This window comes from Macaca fascicularis, chromosome 1 (assembly GCF_037993035.2).
Source record: "Macaca fascicularis isolate 582-1 chromosome 1, T2T-MFA8v1.1".
Taxonomy (NCBI): Eukaryota; Metazoa; Chordata; class Mammalia; order Primates; family Cercopithecidae; genus Macaca; species Macaca fascicularis.
Genome location: NC_088375.1, coordinates 83,339,254 through 83,347,912, shown reverse-complemented (window position 1 = coordinate 83,347,912; position 8,659 = coordinate 83,339,254). Strand labels below are relative to the sequence as shown.

The 8,659-nt window shown below is 52.4% G+C and overlaps 1 long non-coding RNA gene across 1 annotated transcript; it reads left to right on the top strand.

The window, feature by feature from the left end:
- The first annotated feature begins 4,415 nt into the window (after positions 1-4,415).
- Positions 4,416-8,197, top strand: LOC135970234 (uncharacterized). The gene is made up of 3 exons (XR_010585837.2): positions 4,416-4,614; positions 7,264-7,423; positions 7,866-8,197. It is a non-coding gene; the product is annotated as an uncharacterized lncRNA (long non-coding RNA).
- Positions 8,198-8,659: the final 462 nt, after the last annotated feature.

Below are 8,659 nucleotides of genomic sequence, written 5' to 3'. Positions count from 1 at the left end.
TGGCAGGTGGGGGCATGGTCTTCCTTTAATGGCTGAGTGATATTACATTGCATGAAAATACAACGTTTTATTCATCCATTCATCCACTGAGGGACGCGTGGGTGGCTTCCCCCTTTTGGCTATTGCCAATAACGCTGCTATGAACATGGGTGTAAGAAGCATGTTCTATGTACTGATTAAGGAAATCAAAGCCTCACCCAGAATGTGTCCTGGGGCTCGAAGGGCAGTTGGGGTCCTGAGGGTGACGTGTCTCCCCGAGCTGGTGGGGAGAAGGTGCCATAATTTTCATGTCCTGCGCTCTCCTCACCCACCACCGCCCTTAGCCATAGTTACACCGCTGCCTTTCCCATCAGACGGTGAGGCCCCTAGGACAGACTGGGGTTTTTTTTGTTATTGCTGCTTCACCGCCCCCGCTGCTGGCCCCTGCAAGCTCCAGTTCCTGTGGTGCACGAGTTCGGCAGGAGAGGGGCCGCCGCACCACTGCCGAACGGAGCCCGTACAGGTACATAGCGCCAAGATTTGGGGAGAGCACCCTGAAGCGGGGACCCGGAGGTGCGCGCGGGCATGGGCAGCCGGCAGACGCTTGCAGCCCGCTTGGCACTGGGAAGCACCCACTCCCAGTCTGCTTTAGGGGGCGCTGCTGCTCTTGGACACCAGAATGGCTGGACTGAGCGTCCCTAACCCAGCTGGGTGCCAGTCTCAGAAGGCGCTATGGCGCTGACACGCAGGAATCCAGGTAGGCCCCCGCGCTGCCCCCGCAGCCTGACCTTGTTTCCTTTCCCAGCGTCTTTCTTTGTTTTCTTCCCAAACCATCTCTGACACGTGGGGACAAAGTGAGGATCAGTCTGAAGGTTTCGGAAGGCCTGGTTCTTCGAAACCTTTTTTTTTTTTTAAATTTAAATAAAGGTTCCAGGAGATCCTGTTCTGTCCTAACAAAGGAGTCTCTCAAGGTGTGTCTCCAAAAGGCCACCAGGTCAATGACTCAGTCCTCCAGAGCAGGGAGCTGAACCACAGGGGCTTGCGGATGGCTATCACCGCACACAGGGGGATGCTTCCTTACCCACATTTGCTGTTCAGAGGGTATCTTACCAAACCACAACCGCCTCTGTCTGTGTGGAGGAAGGACAGCAAGCTGCCCAGGGCCACTCTGTGGCATAGCCTATGAGTCAACTCCGCTCTCGGCCAGTCCATGAGCACTTAGTGAGAACCTGCTAGGCCCCACAAGCTTTGTTCTAGGACTGGGCATGCAGTTGCGAACAAAACAGATACAAACCCCTGTCCTGCAGGAGCTGTTCTTCCAGCCCAGACTGATGGGCGTACAAGGAGTGACATATGTGTGTGGTGGAAAGTGCTCTGCGGGGAAGGAAAGGGACTGGGTCTGGTAATGGGTTGCAGTTTTCAGCAGAGTGGTCAGGAAAGGCCTCACTGAAAAGGTAAGACCTGAAGAAGAGAGGGAGAGAGCCTCAGGAGTGTTGGGGAAGTGTTCCAGTCACGAGGGCAGCATGTGCAAAGGCCCTGAGGTGGAATCCAATAGCACAGAGGCCACTGTGACTAGAGCTGAGTGAGCAGAAGGAAGAGCGTCAGAGGAGGAGGCCAGAGAAGGGAAGGAGGATTCTGAAGGGCTGTGTGCACGTTGGTAAAAGATGGTGATATAGTTTGGCTGTGTCCCCACCCAAATCTCACCTTGAATTGTAATAATCCCCATGTGTCAAGAGTGGGGCCAGGTGGAGCTAATTGAATCATAGGGGCAGTTTCCCCCATACTGTTTCCTTTGTAGTGAATAAGTCTCACGAGATCTGATGGTTTTATAAATGGGAGTTCCCCTGCACAAGCTCTCTCTTGCCTGCTGCCATTTAAGATGTTACTTGCTGCTCCTTGTCTTCCGCCATGATTGTGAGGCTTCCCCAGCCATGTGGAACTGTGAGTCAATTAAAATTCTTTCCTTTACAAATTACCCAGTCTCAGGTATGTCTTTATTAGCAATGTGAGAACAGGCTAATACAGACAGGAAGCCACTGGAAGATTTTAAGTGGACAAATGTCCTGACCTTTAACAAGAGAAAGAATCTGTTAAGAAAAAGAATCCCAGGCTGACATGGTGGCTCACACCTGTAATCCCAGGAATTTGGGAGGTGGAGGTGGGAGGATCACTTGAAACCAGGAGTTCAAGACCCCATTTGGTGGGCTTTGCCTCGCAGGGCAAGAGCAGAGCAGGGGACCAGTAGAGAGCTGTTGCAATAATTCAGGCAAGGGATGGTGGCCGTGGGATTGAGAAGTGGTCACGTTCTTCATATGTAGCATTTTGGAGGTACAGCCAACACAATTTCCTGATAGTTAGATATTTCTTTTCTAACACAGAGTGTGGAAGAATAAAAACTGGACCAGGTGTCAGCAAGTCTGGCTCTGACTCTGGCTCTGCCTCCTACTAGCCCTGAGACATGAATAAGCAAATCAACCTCTCAGAGCCTGTTTTCCTTATTTGTAAAAAGGAGGTGAAAATTATCTGCCCCTTTATTCCTTAGGTAGTTTGTGAGGATCAAAGGAGAAACTGCTGGTGAATGTTCATTGAAAGCCACAGAGTACTGTGAAAACAGGGATTATCCATTCACCCACAGCTGAGCTTTCATCAAATAAAGAAACCAGATGAGGCTGGGAACAGTGGCTCATACTTGTAATCCCAGCACTTTGGGAGGCCGAGGCAGGTGGATCACTTGAGGTCAGGAGTTCAAGACCAGCCTGGCCAACATGGTGCAACCCTGTCTCCACTGAAAATACAAAAATGTGCTGGGTGTGGTAGTAGGCACCTGTAATCCCAGCTACTTGGGAGGCTGAGACAGGAGAATTGTTAGAACCCGGGAGGTGGAGGTTGCAGTGAGCCAAGACTGTGCCACTGCACGCCAGCCTGGCCAACAGAGTAAGATTCCATCTCAAAAGAAAAAAAAAAAGAAAAGAAAGAAATCAGATGATTTGGTTCAGCGACAATTGTATTTTTGCCCACCAGTGGGCGAAAACCTTGGGGAGGAGTTGCCGGGGGTATTGGCCCCTTTCTTTCTGCCTGCCCTACGGGGTGCTGGTGTGCTGGGGTGGGGACTCGCCTCTTGCTTCCCCATAGTCCTGCCAGAGGCGCCAGGAACGACTGTGCCGGTTATGCCCACGCAGGGCGCCTGGGTGAGAGGCCATGGGATGCTGAGATTCAGCCTCGTGCCCCGCTTCAGGCCATGTGCCCCGGTGTGGGCTGCTTCTGCCCCAGGAAGGGTTTGGTTTTGTTTGATTTTGTTTTTCTCCCTAATTTGCATAAGACAGAGGCTTAGGCAGCCCCAGTCGTTTGGGCAGAGAAGGAAAGATGTAGGTAGGGAATGATGTAGTGACCACATCTCTCTCCCTTGAGTGTTTGCTTTAGCCATAGTTTGACAGGGAAAAAAATTCTCAGGAGAAATCTTTTCAACCTGGATGGATGAGGGTGGGAAATGTAAAGTTGGGGCTCCAGGACCATTTGATGCTAGAGAAGGGGCAGCCATGGGCTCCTCCCCCAGCCCCTTTGGAAGCGGCAGCACTTCAGGGAGAGGCGTTTTGGGCTGAGCTGTCACCCTGGGTTCCACCCAGGAGAGGGCTGAGGACTGGCTTCCACCTTGGCCTGAACTCCTGCCTTCTTCCTCCGTTGCCCGGCTCCTTCCTGTCCCTTTGACCTTTCATCTCCTGACTCCATACATCTTGGGTGGTGCCTATGGTTTCACTTGTCCCCTGACTCTCCTTCAGTGGTGGTGTGTGGTCTGTGCCCACCCCCTGGCTTGGTCAGAGGCCGGCAGGTGGGCCTGGTAACCTGGTTCTGGCCACAGGCCAACCTCACTGGCCTCAAACTACAGTGAGGGGGCTGCACGTTTCCAAAGTCACCGTCTCTCCCCCATGTTCCTGAGCCAGGTAGCAGCCAGCTTTGGTACAGTGGGTTCAGCCCTGAGTTTGGTGTGGTACGAGCCCGTTTGTTGCCCTCTCACATCTGTGAAACCCTCCACTTTACCCACCAGGGAAGCAGGGAATCACCCCTCCCTCACCCCTAGCTCCTGAACCTCTGATGGGGTCGAATCCAGCTCAGCAACAGTCTGGCACACGAGTCACGGGCTTCTCTCTTATCCTTTGTCCCTGGCTGGGACAAGGGGCAAATGTCCTAGCCAGAGTAGCACAGTGAGATGAGACTCTGAAGGGTCTCTGAGTCTGAGGATTTCCCCGGGCCTGGCAGCAGGAAGGATGCAGGGCGTCTCAAGCTGCTGCGGCCTGACAATGAAACCAATCTTCCAGCAGAAGTAGAGGCAAGGGCTGGGAGACTCTGGCTCCAGTGATACCATATGAGTCCCTGGGTCAAGCTGAGCCGGAAGCACCAGCTCTCTCCCTAGACTTTTTGGTTACGTGCCAATAAAGCAGTTTCCTTTTTTCCTTTTTCTCTTTGCAGTTTACTGATTGTTATATACATTGCAGTTCGGAGAGTGCCCCTGCTCACAGCTGTGAGCACAGGCTTTGCACAGGCTGTCTGGAAACCGGCACAGCTACATTCATCAGAAGAAACAGTTGCAGCCGGACGTGGTGGCTCATGCCTGTAATCCCAACCCTTTGGGAGGCTGAGGTGGGCAGATCACTTAAGGTCAGGACTTCAAGACCAGCCTGGCCAACATGGTGAAACCCCATCTTTACTAACAATACAAAAAAATTAGCTAGGTGTGGTGGTGCTCGCCTGTAGTCCCAGCTACTTGGGAGGCCAAGGCAGGAGGATTGCTTGAACCTGGGAGGCGGAGGTTGCAGTGAGCTGAGATCGCGCAATTGCACTCCAGCCTGGGCGAAAGAGTGAGACTCCGTCTCAAAAAAAAAAAAAAAAAAAAAAAAAAGAAGAAACAGTGGCTTATGCTCGTACATATTTTATTTATCTCACAGTGTGGTACAATGTCATAGCCCTAGATAACTGGAAAAGACGCCCCCTGGAATTCTGGAGAATCATGAGAAATGTGTCAGGAGCTTGTTCTGCCTTGGAGGGGCCCTGGAGGTGTGAGGCATAGGGGCTGCCCCTGAGTAACCTGGATCATCAGCTTCTGCGGGGCATGGCCTGCACTGTCCTGCCTCCCCGACTTGGTTCTCTCTGTGCCCCCTGCCAGGTCAACCTTCCCATCTTTTCTACTGTCTTCTAAAATCCTGCCCACACTCCAAGGCCCTTCTGGAATGCCACCTCCTCCTGTCACCCTTGCTTGCTAGTCCCCGACATGTGAACTCTATTGCTCCTTTGCCATAAGAGCTTGGCAGTGGTTGAGGGAGGCAGTGCTGCCCAGTGAGCAGAGCACAGTCTTCCCTTCCAGGCGACAGAGACCTAGCTCTGCCACCTTCCCACTGTGTGACTATGGGCATGTCACCTAACCTATTTGAATCTGATTGTCCTCATCTGTAAAATGGGAATAACACTCTCTACCTTGACGTTGCAGGGTTCAGAAAGAAGCAGGGGCCGGGTAGAATAGACCAAATCAACCGCTTGCAGACTCCTGTGCTGTGTCATGGAAAGTTTCTAGGGGCTCCTCCTCTGCCCCAGGTGCTCCTCAGGGGCCAGGAGGACAGGGCGGAGGCAGGTCTGGGCAAGAAGGGTGTGCCTGTGCACTGAGATATGCACCCCTATGGTTGGTGGTCGGCGCCTGCCTTTCCTTGTTCCCAACCCACTCTAGAGTTCAGGCTCCAAGAGAGCAAGGATGAGTTCTGACTCATCCTTAAGCTCAACGGGTGAATGCCCAGCCTAGGAGGTGGCATATAGGATACAGGTGGCCCTATGATTGAATTGAGGTAGTGAAGAGTGGGTTTTTTTTTTTTTTTTTAAATAACAAATTGTGGCTGGGTGTGGTGGCTCATGCCTGTAATACCAGAACTTTGGGAGGCTGAGGTGGGCGGATCACTTGAGGTCAGGAGTTTGAGACCAGCCTGACCAACATGGCAAAACCCCATCTCTACTAAAAATACAAAAAGTAGCCAGGTGTGGTGGTGCACGTCTGTAGTCCCAGCTACTTGGGAGGCTGAGGCAGGAGAATCGCTTGAACTCCGAAGGCGGAGGTTGCAGTGAGCCGAGATGGCACCACTGCCCTTCAGCCTGGGCAGCAGAGTAAGACTCCATCTCAGAAACAAACAAACAAACAAACAAAAACTCCAAAAAGTTATGTTGAGTTAAGCTGAGATCCAAGCAAACAGAGAGGCTGAAAAGAACAAAGTTATGTGGAGTTTTCCCCAAGCACAGCTCCTCAATCTCAGCTTTCCACCCTTTGCTGGGTCCTTCCCTCATTCAGCTTTATGGGAAAGTCTTTACAGAATTCCCACTCTGAAGGTGGCACCTGGGTCACCAAGTAAGACAGAATTTGCCCTTGGGGTACAGAAAGAGTGGGCACCCAAGGCAGGATGCCCCAGGCACCATGAGGATATCCAGACAGGGGGGTCAGCAGCCTGGGACTCAATTAGAGGGAGGCGCTGGAACCAAGACGCCATCCCAGGTTCAGACCCTGAGAGGGGTTAACCCTTGCCCACCCCCACCAAGCCTGACTCTTTTCTCACCAGAGTGGACACAACTTGAAAACCAACTGGACTGAGCATCCTTCTCCTAAAATCTCAGCCAGAAGCCAGGATGGAGGGTCCTGGGAAGGGAAGAGATGAGATTTCTGTGATTTTTTTTTTTTTTTTTTTTTTTGAGACAGAGTCTCGCTCTGTCGCCCAGACTGGAGTGCAGTGGCTGGATCTCAGCTCACTGCAAGCTCCGCCTCCCGGGTTTACGCCATTCTCCTGCCTGAGCCTCCCGAGTAGCTGGGACTACAGGCGCCCGCCACCTCGCCTGGCTAGTTTTTTTGTATTTTTTAGTAGAGACGGGGTTTCACCGTGTTAGCCAGGATGGTCTCGATCTCCTGACCTCGTGATCCTCCCGTCTCGGCCTCCCAAAGTGCTGGGATTACAGATTTCTGTGATTCTAAAACCTTGGGTCTGCCTGCAAACTTCTCTCTGACCCCGGCCGAGAGCTGTGCACATGCTAGCTAGCCCTGTCAGACAATAGCCTAGTGTTCCCGTCACAGTGCCTGGGAATGAGAGGCTTCTGAGGCCACAGAATGATGACAAGTCCCCGGGTTGAATTTACTCTGGGGGGACAAAATTCTGAGAGATTCACAGGTCCTTATCCAGGACAACCTCACAAAGAGCCCTGAAGCTTAGCTTCCTCTGCTTCGTGCGTAGTTTGAGGCATAAACTTTCCTTGTATGTCGGTCAGATGAAGCGAAGGATGAATATTATCCCAGGCTAAAGTAATGAAAAGTCCAGAAGCCAGCGATGACAGAGATGTGTGTGGAAGAAGGCTGTGAGCATTTCCATCAAACCCTGTGGATTTCCGAAGATCTTATCCCGAAGATATGTGTTTGGCCAATAAAACAGTGAGTAAAAATCCATCATATTTCCAGAGCCAAGTCGAATTCTGTGGGGCTGGGGTGAGGCAGAGGCAGAATCAGACCTTATAAAGATGTTTTGAATAGCTGCTGTTCTGGGATCGCAGCCCGGTGACAGTGAATGCTTTCCGAGTCCTCGGATGAGAAGGAACAGAGGGACAGACTGACCATAAGTGGCCACTGTGGTGTGTGCTCAGTTCCAGACCAGCACCTAATTTGGGGAGGGAGAGGGTTCAAGGCTCCAGTGAGACAGTGAGTCCTGGGAGGGAAGGAACTCTGGCCAAGCTGAAGGCAGTGCAGTGGAGTGGGTTAGGAGGGACCCTCGGGGAGGGAAGAACAAGGAGAGAGGGAAGTGAGAGGAAAGGAGGTTTCTTCCTTGTCTAAATCCCAAGTATATATCCTTCTAAGGTCTGTTCTGGCCCTTCCCTAGGGAGTGCCTTCCCCTCTACCTGCCGGTCCCATAGAAAAGGACGTCCTCCCCTGCAGACCCTGGCCTCCGTCACAGCACGCCCACTCTGTGCCCGCTGCAACCTCCTCTGACTCTCCCACTAGACCAGTGCCTGGCACACATGCTCCTGAATGCATGAACGTCAGTCAGCTCTGGGTCCTCGAGATGACAAAACCCCCTGCTCCTGCATCCTCATGGGGATCTGCACCAGCACTGGGCTGAACCTCCCCCTGCAATCCCTCAGTCACGTGTCCTGTAGCATTTTCTTTCTGGCAACAACATTTGGGGTCATTAAAAGTGTTTTTGAAACGCAACCTTTTAATTACAGGAAGAATACTGCCGCTGGGAAGGGGCCTTTCCTCAAATGCTCCAAGAATTCCTTGGCCAGATATGCTCCAGGGGGAACACAGCCCAAAACGGGCCTGTGGCTGTGATCAGACTCAAGCATCCTGTCAAAACAGGAGCCTGGGAAGGGGGAGCTCAGGGAAGGAAGGGGGGCCCCTCTTGGGAAGAGCAGGGGTGCTGGAGGAAGAAACCCGCCCAGTCCCCTTTGGGCCTAACTTAATGATAGGCTCACTGGCTCTCTAGCATGCACTTTTCCCTAGGAGGTCCCTTGGCCATGACCCAGAGTTAGGAACTAAGGGTCTGCAGACGCCTTCCTCTCCTCCCATATCAGAATATGCTCTCTACCACAATACATGGTGGCATTGTCTTCCCGGAGCTTTAAGGGCAGCAGGGGCAGCAACTGCCTTCCCTCGTCTCAGGCTGACTGCATA